This window comes from Alosa sapidissima, chromosome 23 (genome assembly GCF_018492685.1).
Source record: "Alosa sapidissima isolate fAloSap1 chromosome 23, fAloSap1.pri, whole genome shotgun sequence".
Taxonomy (NCBI): domain Eukaryota; kingdom Metazoa; phylum Chordata; class Actinopteri; order Clupeiformes; family Clupeidae; genus Alosa; species Alosa sapidissima.
The window spans coordinates 6408577-6421786 of record NC_055979.1 but is presented as its reverse complement, the minus strand read 5'-3'; the positions used below and the strand labels follow the sequence as shown (position 1 = coordinate 6421786).

At 41.7% G+C, this 13210-nt stretch overlaps 1 long non-coding RNA gene across 1 annotated transcript; it reads left to right on the top strand.

The window, feature by feature from the left end:
- The first annotated feature begins 8656 nt into the window (after positions 1 to 8656).
- On the top strand, positions 8657 to 10726 carry LOC121698023. The gene is made up of 3 exons (XR_006026675.1): positions 8657 to 8902; positions 9178 to 9377; positions 10629 to 10726. It is a non-coding gene; the product is annotated as an uncharacterized LOC121698023 (long non-coding RNA).
- The last annotated feature ends 2484 nt before the right edge of the window (positions 10727 to 13210 follow it).

The window sequence follows — 13210 nt, the reverse complement described above, 5'->3', positions numbered from 1 at the left end:
AGGCGGTAGCCAAAGCACTCTCAACTCCGCTGCCATGTGTGAATAAACAAACATCCCCCCCATGTCCCCGGTATAACGTTATTGTCGGGTCCTTAGGAGGTATTTGAAATGACCAAATGCAAATGTCATCCAAGGGAACCCGACGGTGACGTCCCCAGAAAGTCCTGCACCGGACGTCACGCAATAACCAAACGATAACTTGCTCCAGACGTCAATAAGGTCACCGGAACATCCGCTAGAGAACATAACGTTCGGGACCAATCGGGGACGTCGTGAATGTTGCCATAAGGTCCGGGGGACGTCCCGTGTTTGTCGGGACACTACAAGCGGCGTGATATTCGGAAAGATGTGAAGCACAAAACCCGTCGTCATTGTCAGCGGCCTGTTATAATGATGGCCTGTGTAATGCAGAAATATAGCCTACCTCTGATCGACAGACCCCCCCTAAAAAAACTCATCGGATCTATACGAATTGCGTGGGTCTCATTTTCAAGTCGAAAAAAAAAACGGAATTCCGTTTAAAAACGGAAGAATCACACCCCTGAAAGTCACACGTCATTTACTGCCTGAGCGAGTGAATTAGCCTGGCTGGCTTGTAAAATGGTTATAAATGGTCAACGGTTATGAGATGTGTCAAAGATTCAGCAGTAGGGTGACAACCTAACTTGATTGCTATTGATCCCAGCGGCAAGATAACATTCCAGAATGTAATTTGTAATCAACTCTCAGATCCTTCCAGGGGACAGCAATTCAATACCAGATGATTAGGACCTCCAACCTGTGAGTATTTGCCAGTTTTCATTTAATAAGCCTTGTTAAACATGGCACTCTTTATCATTCTCTAACATTCTCATTTCAATACATAGCTCAAGGACAGAAGCATTCTCTGAGAATATTTAGACACTAGCAGATATGTGAACAATAACTAGATCCAGTTCATAGGCTAGTCTGGTTTGCTATTGCAATTGAAAGTAATCCATTGTCGATCACCATCTTGTTCAGGAGTAGACTGCGTGCCATTCATTGTCATGAGGAAAGGTATGATCAAGAATGGAGTTTGCAGGACACTGCAGTTTAGCAGAAAAATAATGAATGCCTAATACGGCATTCATTATTTACCAACAGAGCATAGCTGAATCTTGGTGACAGAGTGAGACACACAGACAGAGATAGACCTTTTTACTGTGCACTGCAATCACAATTGTACTCAACAACTAACTCACTGTGTGTGTGTGTGTGTGTGTGTGTGAGTGAGAGAGAGAGAAAGAGAGAGAGAGAGAGAAGGGAGAGAGAGAGCAGTGTATGTGTGTAGGGAAGCGAAGAGTAGGATGCAGACATCCCTTCTCCTCAGAGACTTGCAGTCTAGTCATTAGTCCCACTATTCCCGGTGGTCAATGAAACCGGCTGGAGGGACTCCTGAACCCCAGCACTGTGTCGATTTGAGCTGCCTGGTCACTTCCCTAGGGGGACCTGTGGAGTGGACAACAGTGGGTAAGACACTCCAGCCCCCATAGGCCACACAGGCTCTCAGACCTCAGCTAGACTGCCGCTGAGGAGGTCACAACAAAGGAGGGGGGGGGGGGGGGGGTCCAGTGAGAAATAGCACCACCACAAAAGACTACACGGACTCGGTTGGGTGTTGCACCTAGTAAATCAGCATGTTACGATTTAGAATGATTTATGCATGTGTTAAAATTGTTATTATTGGGCAAACAAGATATTCAATATATGTCAGAGTGAACATAAGGAGCAGAATATAACAAAAGATGCCGTTACAACTGGCTGGCTAAAGAACCTTCCGTGCATACGGTCCATTTTGAACAAAACACCCTTAAAGATGATTAAAATGAAGGAGGTATATTTTATTCACACTGATGACATCCTTAGTTAATATCATATCATTAATTATTGCACCGGCCCTTTCTCAGTCAGAAAATCACAATAATCTGGGTTCAACACATGTATCTCCTGTTTGGATTTCCTTGGAGCAGATTCATTGAAAAGGTCTAACCTTACTATGCAAATATGTCCTTAGAAAAACAGTGTCACAGGAAGTATTTGATAGCCACCATTTCACTTGAAGTAGGTAGTGATAGAAATGAATAATTGTCACCATTTTAGGGAGATAAATCATTGTGAGTAATAAATTTGTAATGAAAGCATTATAATTGAACTTACAATGCATTATAGATGAAGAACTCGAATAAAGTGCGACCAAACACTTCTTTTAGCACTTCACTCATTGGTTATCCCAAGGCATAAGCGGGGCCTTGGTCCAACTACAGATAATGAACAAAGGCTCCAGCATAACCTTTTACTTCCCCCGGACTTTGATGCACAAACTACAGAGGAAGTAGAGGGTCTTAACTGGTGCAGTGCTCAAGCGAGAGAGAGAGAGAGAGAGAGGGAGAGAGAGGAGAGAGAGAGAGAGAGAGAGAGGGAGAGGTGCAAAGCTGGCAGCAGTGCTGATCTCCAGCACGGTGTGGCTTCAGGGTGAGTAAGCAAATGATTCTGTGTGCTGCAACCTCCCACAACAGACCCCAGAATGAAACAGAGCCCTGCGTACAATAACAGTTGGTACAATGTTAGAGAAAATGAATTAATTTTTGGGAGCAGTCCTACACGTTTGACAATTAATAATGGTTGCCCACATTCTGGGGTCAAAAGACAGGTAAACACTGGATCTAGGTTAGTATTTTGCATTTGTTTGAATGGGTTTTTGTGTAATATGTTTTTTCAATCATTTAGCTGGCCCTTCTACTTTCACCACAACGAACAGCCATTTCCCATTGTTTCATTACTCTGACAGCCTCTACTGAAAATGTGCCTGACCTTCAGAGACACTGTTGGCAGTGACTTGTTTCAAACAATATAATAACATCAGTTAAAATTTAAAGCATTCAATGTAAAGGATATGAGAAGACTTATGTGACGGATATGGTTGGAATTTTCCTCTGTCCGCCTATAATGTTGACGGGAAATTATGTAAAAACCGCAAGTCGAGGAGCATCACGAACATCTTTTGGAGCTTCTCAAGCAGGCAATGAGAAAATAAGCAGGCATGCTTCATTGGCCGCCACTCTTGTGGCAAAGCAGTGCAGGAATTGACACAAAGAATCGAATGGCACCATTAATTGCACTACTGGAAGGGGAACTTTTTCATTTTAAATCGGGTGTTAACTTATTGACCACAGCTGCGTGCACCAGCCACACGGTTCCGCTCGGCGGTTATCCGTCAAGAGGAAAGCTTTGAAAAGAATACGTCATCGTAAACGCCATTTTCTCCTTCTTTTTTTGTGTTGAGCTAAATCTGGAGAGCAGAAGCAAGAATTACACAAGCCAACTGACAATTGCTCTGATAGAACCTTGGTTGGGTTCCATATGATGCAGACTAAATGGACAGTCCTATTTCACCTGTGTACCTCTAACACAGCGTCTGCACATCACCTTGACAGGTAAAAGTACTTTAACAATATATAAAAGGCTTGTACCTGGCATGTCAGAGTATGGTTGGAGCGATAACTTTCACTGTCAGGATGTGGAATTGCACTGCTTCACAAGTGCACCCAGGCACACAAGGCCCCCACTCACAACTAATTGACAATGCTGCAGAAGAAACCGCTCAAAGTCAAAGGTGAGAGAAAGGATTAGGGTAAGTAGGGACATTTTTTAGCACACTTGTGAGAGTGTGTGCTGCTACCATACATACTGTATGACATAGAATGTTCAAATGGCATGCTGCTTAAAATGATTCTTGTATTTCTATTCAAGAGGCTGGAGAACTCTTTTCGCATACCATAAAAACTCGATAAGTAGCACAGGCTTTTATTGGCTTCAATCGCAGAACTCAACCTTCTTATATTTGGGACAGGTGTCTATATAGGCCTAGCCTGGCCCTGCCCTGTGTTGCAAACGTTTACCAATCAAGAGTCACCAGACTCTATTCACTTTGTGAATGAGTTTGGATTTTTCCAGGCTAATATAGGCCAGGCCTTCACACACAACGTTTGCCAGCAAAGTTGGGAAACACTATCAAATTGATTACGATATAAATAAATCACAGAATGGACACATATTTGGACTTTCTGGCCAACAAAGTTTGGGAGTCACCATTTTCTTTCACCTCTCTTTCTAAATCTACGTTTATGCTCATAGTTTGTGTAAAACGGACTGAACATTGAACTGTGGAGAATTTTGATCTAACGATATAGCATGTCATTGAACATTTAGGAACTCTGGCTAACACTGACTGCCTTTCATCAGTGGAAATACTCTGACTATTGCGTCAGTGTGCATGATCTAAGCAGCATAGGACCAGCTTGAGCAGGTGATCTGGTGGATTTTATACAACCAAAAAACTTCCATAAAAACCAGGCTTCTAATTCAGACCTGTCTTTTATTTGTCCAAACCTGTACTGTAGCGCTAGGCCAGTAAAAGGGGCCTGCATCTTATTGGGACTCGGCTTTTAAACTAGTTTTAAAGGTATGTTCCTCTTGATGTAATATGCTGGCAGATGTATGCATGTGTATGAGTGCTCCTTTGTGTTATAGCACAGCATCTCATTTTACTATTATGTAATACTAAATCATATCATATTTTCTATGGAAGTGCACCAAACTATCACTATTCCTACCAAAGCTCCTTTTCTGCCTTATTTGCACCATTTCTTTTTCTATGTTTCTTCCATCATGTACACTGCATAAATATTTGATCAAATTGATCTTGCGTATTGGCAATGTGGATGTCTTTGGGGAGGTTACATGTCCATGAACTACCTCTGACTTTAATGGGCTTCTCTGAGAATTTTGTCGGACACTTTTTAATTATTAATGCCACAGGTATCCGTTAAGTTTGGGGAATTAGGTCTGAACTCTGCTCATCATTTTCCTACCTGAAGCCTGTTCTCTCCACAACAAAACAGCCTGCCATAGAGAGAGAGAAAAAAAAACCTGTCATCCTGTCTTCTTGCACTTTTCAACTCTTCTCCTCAACAGGCCTGTTAAAATAAATGGGGGTGGCCTGATTTCAAAACGGATTAGCTTGCCTTGCAGAACAATCTATTCTCGGCAAAGAAAGTAACTCATTGTCTCCGGAAAACTACTTATCAGCACAAATATTTTGGTAGGAGGCCAGGTTCAACTCTGTGGACTAGACGAAGCACGCTGAAGGAATCGTGTGCCTTTGCTTTGCAAGTTAAGCCGGTACGTAGCATGTAACTACATTAGGCTAATCTGCTGAGTCGACACTGCCATGCCCAGCTCATTATCGAGTGAATAACTGTTCTCTGCAGAGAATAGCTGTACATAAATATGTATGCAATTGCATAATTGCACCCACAAATCTATACATCCAGTTGTATTTTTACGTAATAATTTGCAGAATTAATTTGAAGTGTTTTATTGACTACAACACAGAGCTATAAGATGACTGTATAAAACATGTACTATAAATACCACTGAGATCATCCCAAGGGACACAGAATAGCTTGGAAGCCAACATATTTGACAGTTGCCAGTGTATGCATTGCTTCTAGATTTAACATTTTCCTAATCAATGCAGCAGAAAGAACCACAGCAACTAGCACAGATTGGCAGATTGCAGAAGAGCAAAATAGCACAGTAACTGATAAAAAAAAATAATAATTACAGTATAATGACAATTAATAACATACATTGCCAGAGGTGTTTACAGATGCACATGTAGAGATGAAGAAATGATTCAGGACAAAATTGACCCATTGGCCCATTCAATGGCCCCAAAATAGGTTAAGGCAGTCTAGTGTATAATATCTCCAAAATCATCAGGTATTAAATGCAGCATAAGGGTTTTCCCCTCTGTATTACCTTCACTTTGTTAAAAGAAACAGCCCCCCAGCAACCCCCCCTCCCCCCCCCCCCCCACACACACACACAAACAGAGAGAGAGAGAGGGGAAGAGAGAGAGAAACGCAGACACACTCCTGTAATGTACATCATTTAAGCCTTACTTCCCTTTAAATGTGCGACTGTTTGCAACTGAAAAATGAAGTACCAATGCAGGAAGCGAATGCCAGTTATATCACGGGCAGTGCCTCCAAAACTCGTTTGCTCAAATAAAATCACATTTGCAAGAAGGGGGAATAAATTATGCTGCCAGCTCCCTGTCTCTGCTTCACTGCTCTGCATACAAATCAAAGGAGGAACATGAACCGCTAATTGTTGCACATGAAAGTGCACTTCCAAGGAACATTTGACAGTTCCTGCCTCACTTGCAATGGTAGCAACTCCTCCCTCCCCACACAACCACCACCTCCCTCCCCCATCCCCATCCTCTAGCTCCATCACCCATCCGTCCTTTCCTGCCCCCACCACCACCAACTTATTTTTGTTCCCCTCTTTTTTTCATTACCCTCTTCTGAGAGGCAACACTACCACTACCAGACCCAGCACCTACATACATACACGTACATTGGGCTTGATGAAGAATTATGACCCAGCTCACTAAGGATTGTCAGTTTGCCTTGCACAAGTATCATAACAGCCTGCTCCTAACCATCACAGGGACTCCTGCCTAATGTGTGGCAATGATTCAACAGCAAGCTCCAGCTCTGAGACACTGGGCTTAAGGGCTTGTGTTTTAATACTATCACACTGGTCTACTTTATTGCCTGTGCTGACGTGGTAATTTGGCATTTGTTTAATGAGAGCCATCCTAGACACATTTGACTTACTAACCCTTGACAGTAGACTCTCCGGCAGCGCGATGAGTACAGATTGAACTTAAATGAACCGCCATCGCTCCTGCCAGTGTGGCAGAAATTATCCGTTTTTTTATGGCTCTTGACAATTTCTCAGCTAGCAGTACAACGCACTTTAATTGCAGAGGAAGATGAAACTACAGGACAGAGTAAAGAGTATTTTAGTGGGAAGGATGAAAAATGGACCCAACAAACCAAAACACACACACACACACACACACACACACACACACACACACACACACACATGGATTTACTCTCACAATTACTCACTACAAAGTTAAGAACTTTGGCTTTGCTCCCAGCAGGACCTATAATCAGACAAATAAAAACAGCGGGAGAACAGCAGAGGTTAACGTTATGTGTTTCCAGAGGACACACTGCACCAAACAGAATGTTCACTGACGACAGTTGTCAGGATGTGACTAAGAGGAAATGCAGTTACTTGGACTTAATATAATACACAAAGAAATCTAAATAATTAAGGATGACAGGGAATGGCAGTCCTACTTCAATTAGTGTCCATGTTCTTCTTATGGAAGTGTACATCTTGTGGATTAGCGTAATCTTTTTTTTTTCTAAATGGTAGCATTAGTTCAATAAGATCAAGTAGGTTTCAGGCCATTCTACAGTGCCACATTATGTCCACAGAGATAAGCTACTATATTTATACATCCATCAGGTTTGCCACATAAGATGAGTTGAAATAGTATTTTGTCACCACAGCCAGATCAAAAGGCAAAAAACAAACAAACAAACAAACAAACTATACTGCATGGGATGCCTCTAAACAGCTGTATTAAACAGTTCATATTACTCACACCGAAGACAAAATGATAACAAATGCCCAGAGCGACTACTTAACACAGCAAATACAGTACCTACAATGGCGTGTAACTAATGTGACATTTTTATGCACATAGTACTATTCTGTGTATGCAAATGTACAAGAAAGAGCCTCACATTGATTCAAAAGTGTAAAATTAACACTTTGATGATGAGTCCTTGGTATGATTAGCATACATACATATTTAACTTTTCATAATTGTTTGTAAATGAATGGAAGGTCCTTGCTGCATGTAATTGACCCATATGAGTTGCCTTGGGAAGACCCCAGTGGTTACACAGCCCTGGCCATAAGCCCTTGCATTTTAAAACTCTAAGAATTACAAAGTTTGACGCTAAGTTAATACACATGGGATGATATGGAGAAAGTTTGATTAAATCTAGACAGAGCTAAAAGCAAACACATTCTGTAAATGATAAGAGAGACAGCATAGCCACTACAGCAACTATGCATTTTTTATCAGTAGAAAATACAGCACAGAAGGTTTTAATGGTTTTCTGTGAAATCAAATAGATCGAACTATTCACAGAATGGTTTTGATTGTTGACACCCTTTTATCTACAGTCCCAATAGGAGTGGTGTGGGGGGGGGGTGGGGGGGGGCAGTAGTATTGCAATCTGTATCTGTCTGCTTGCCTGTTTGTCCCTGTGCGTGTGTGTGTGTCTGTGTGTGTTGAAAATAAATTCATAACTGAGTGAATGAAAATAAAAGTAATTCACGGTAGTCATAAAATGTAATATCTGGATTATAACAAAGAGGATGGTACTTTACCATTTCCTATTTAAGCAATATAGCACTGGTCTCGTGGCTGAACAACACCCATGGGAATATCCATTACCAATCCCACGATCATGAGTGCTATATTGGGTTACACTTTACTTGACAGTATCGACATAAGAGTGACACGACACTGTCATGAACGTGTCATAAACAAGTCATAAACATTTATGACATAACGCTTCTGTTATTAAGTGACATTCGTTTTTTGTCATAACAAGTTAGGGTTAGGATTAGGGTGAGGGTTAGGTTTAGGGTTAGAGGTTAGGATTAGGGTTAGGGTTCATGTGTCAGGACAGTGTAATGGCACTCTTATGTCGATACTGTCAAGTAAAGTGTTACCCTATATTGCTTAAATAGGAAATGGTAAAATACCATCCTCTTTGTTTTAATCCAAATATTACATTTTATGACTAAATTACTTTTATTTTCATTCATTCAGTTATAAATTTATTTTCAATCAATAATATTATTCAATTAACAATGATTTTTGTGGACAATTATCTCTATTTTTAAACTTTCACACTGCACTGTGCATTGGGTAAGTTCCCTTTACGGTATTTCACTCACCATTACAATGGCTAAATTGACCTGATAGTTTCCAAAGGGAAAATCAGGGCATATCGTGTGAAGGTTGACAAATAAAGTCAATCAAATCCACTAGTTACACCAGTGCTGACACCAAATGGGGAAAAATGGCACTACTGTGGAGGTCATATGTACCATATATCCCTTTTGACACATCAGAGCCTGTTTGAAAATTCTCCTTTTGTGTAACCCCCCCTTGAAATTCATTGTGTGCTGACCTTCCACAAGTGCTATGAATCAGATGGAAGACTGAGAGTGGCAAGCGGAAAAAAGATACAATTCATTTAAACAGATGAAAACCTGTCAGAAGCTCCAGAGATGAAAATGTGCCCTGTCTGGCTCCTCAGCCCTGACCTGAGAGTGGAGAGGCCGTCCTCATTAGGCCTGAGTATATACAGGATGCCACCTATGATTCTTCTGAGCCACAGGTAATATCCTCTGGGCGCCACATGCGTATTCTGTGAACCCACTCACGATAACTCTCTGCATATTATGGGCATGTGTTAGATGAAATGGCCTGGATAACTCTGGAGTACTTTTTAGTGGCTTAGAGCTATTCAAGTTGAAAGCATATGTTTAGTTTGTCTCTGTTTGCAGTAGTTGTTTCAAGTACACCTTCAATTGATGCTTACTATAGTAATTAAAACTTTCATTATCATAGCAATAATATTTTTGCACAGAGGAAAATAGACAATAAATGTATGTTTAACCTCTCAGAAAAAAAGCATTATTATGATGAAGGCAGTATAGAGCATTGGTGAACTGGTTATAATGATATTTGTTTGGCTTGCTCACCTTACATGACACAATCAGGACTCCAGGCCTTGGTTTCGTATGGCACATTAGCAAACTGTGTCTGTAGAGGCATTTAGTATACTATGACCTTTACAGTAAGTATGCTATCTGCGATGACATTTCAGTTGATGAATGGCAGCTGATATAATGGTCATTGATACTTCATCATGAAGTTACCCTTTTACTTGCCAATAACATGTCCAACGTTGCTTTCTTGTCATAAAATTACTGTTTTTCTTCTACTAAAAGAAACTTCTAACTTCTACTTTTTTTTTTTTAACTAATTCGGTCCCACTTTGAATGAATAAGATCAGGGTGTACTGTATATCATAATGTCATATCCAGGTCTACATTAGTGTGGTAATGGAAAATAATATTCCCTTAGTTTTGAGCCAAAAATGCATTATTTTTATGCAAATACAATATATATATATATATATATATAAAATCTACAGTTTAAATGGACATATGTGCTGTTTATCCACACATCCAGTTTTTTGGCACAGGGGACTCAGGCCTACCTGAAATAGCCTGAGAGTAGTTGTGATGCAGCACAGGTTTCCCTCAGATTATGGCTTTAGCTTTTAAGCACCAACATCTCAAAGGACTCATGAGTTTTGTGTGCATGGATTTAAAATGCAGCATCCTGATCTGGGGATATTATGTGAATGGACTGACAGAAAGAATGGAGAGTAAAAAAAAGAAGATTCGCTTGGGATTCGCCATCCATGAAATTACAGACAGACAAGTGGACAGGCTACTACTCTAGCATAAGGAAGCAACTGTCTGTTATGGATCTTGACCTTTTAAATGTATAGGTTGTCTAGTGACTCCGTAGCAGACTACTCACTCGCTGCTTCCTCTCTCTGTGCCTATTACAACAGCTCGTCCAATCACTGACCAAGAGAGGTGCCTGATTGCATGGATAGAACCGCTGACATCCAGGGAGAGCGAAATGTCCAGAATTCATTTGAGAATAAACGTTTGGTTAGACTGTGTCTATCTCCATCTCTCTCTCTCATATGCCCACACACACAGTCTCCCCCACACACACACACTTGAACCTCACCTGCTTCTATGTTAGTTAAGTCAAAAGCATATTTTCTCAGTTCTTTCCCGATTTTCTGCAACAACCTGATACATCCATGTCCTATTTACATCATTCAAACCTTGCATAAATGACACATTGGTGTTAATTCCTGAACTTAATTAGCACATACCATTTTATGTTATGCAACAATAAAACAACATGCAAGATGCCCCTCTGCTCCAAGTGACTTTTGAGAGTGCGATATCTCTTCTTCTAGTCAAATATGACCCCCAGTCCCAGCCTTCTCACCCTGTCAGAGAGGAGCTGGCGACAAGGTTAATACAGATGTCACACCTCATTTAGATCACTCGCACATCAAGGGGCTTTCAAGCAAATCCGCAGCAATTTGGCCCCAAACCTCTCCCTCCTATACACAGAGCGAGGCGAGTTGGAGGAGCTGGCCTTTCACCCCCCCTCCCCACCACCCCACACACAGACACACACACACACACACAGTTTGAGTATCTTGCATGGGAACTCTTGGAAGGAAGCTAGGCTTTGTGTACTTCAGCACGTCTTCTTGAGGTTGTGTGCAGCCAATTCCCATGTGGCTGATTCCACCCCAGTTTGCACAGAACATTTGCTGAGTGTGCACTTGGCATTTCAGGTAGGGACAAGGAGTTGGAGGTGAGCACACTGTTGTGTTGTTTTGGCAGCAGAGTGCAGGATGTATACAGTGTGGAAAATGGCAGCCTTGCTCGCTTGTGTCCCTCTCACACATTCCTCTCGCAGCCTCATGCAGCGAATTGAATGAACCATGGAGGTTAGGGTTGTTTCCCCCTGTAGAGACCCCCCCCCCCCCCCACACACACACACACACACACACTGCCAGCACACTCTCTCACACACACACACACACACACACACACACAGACACGGCCAGTAGCTTGTCACTCCCTGTTCAGAGAGTGTCCCTGTAGAGAGCAGATAGAATCCTCCGGGGGCCATGCAGTCATTGTTTACCATTGTGAGGGGCCGCCGAGGGAACTCCTGCCGAGTTCCAGAACGCCACTTATGGCCCCAACATGCATCAGAGGAGTGGAGCACCTGCCAAGCCCAATAGCCTAAGGTATCTTTCCTCTTCCTTTTTCCTCTCTGTTCCTCTCTCCATCTATCTTACTGCAGGGTGCTGCCTTTAGGGGGATACCCCTCCACCACCCACCTACTCACCAAAGACTTCCTGCTTGTGCACCCCTCCCTACCCCCCGCTGTGTCTCTTTGTTTTAATCCGCCGCAGAGACATTTCCGTGTGGATGGTCGAGCACTCCATTCTTCAAACGCAACATGGTTCCCTCACTTTGAACTGGTAACTCCAAGGTCTCCACTTGATCCATGTCGCCTGCAAGGGTTTTTTTTCTCTCCCTCTCTTTTTGCTTGTGTCCTTTGATAAAGTGCAGTCATTGTATGAACCAGAGGCACCGCACCGTGCTGAACAGCGAGCATATCCCCTGTGTAAAGGTTAACAAGTGAAGCAACCCGCTATATCGGATCATCATCATTTATTTTTTTAACTCCACCCTTCTGCCGACTACGTGCTAATTTGACAAGGCTAAAGTGTTAAGACATGCAAAAAAGTTTCATTTGCAAACACATTGCTGTCTGTTTCATCATTTTGCCCTTTTCCCTGGTGGGTTGGCCAATTGAATTCTAATGAGTCACCTGACTATATTGCCAGAAGGGAAAATAATCCTTTAAAAAGTCTTCTTTTAGGGTAGGCTACATGGCGAAAACCATGAAATGTGTTATGGTTGGTTGGGGGGGGTGGGGAGATGGTCCTGTCCTCTCTTTCTCAAAGCAGAGTTGTTAAGGCTACTGTATGGGGGAGGCAATTGAACATCTAATGAATGTATTATTTATTCATAGGTACACACCATGCGGAGAGAGCAGAGTCTGCCGACATGCCATCTAATTTTCATAACAGGTTCAAGTTGAAATGTGACATTTATGGGTACGACAGAATATTACGCTTTACGTGTTTAATTAAAACACATCAAAAGGCCAAAGAGGAAGACAATGGGAGACGCCATTGAGTAGTGAAGTGTAATTAAGTCACTCACTGATATCGAGTCAAATATCTTGAATATGATACAATTAAAAGCATAATTCAAGATAATAGAAATATTCAATTTGCCAAATATGTAATTTGAGAGTTAGCTCTCAGTTTATTTTATTAAGGCAATGATTTTGAAGCAGATTCAAAATTAAAGTTTGATAAGACTTGAGGGAAAAAAAGCTCTCAAAGAAGACTCAAAGGAAATATCCCTATAAAGACTTTTCAACCAGGCATACTGAATTGCAGAAAGGAAGTCTGAGTGAAAGGATTAGGCAATTCACAAAAAAAAAAAAAAAAACATTCCCCTGGGTTTCCTACAGTAA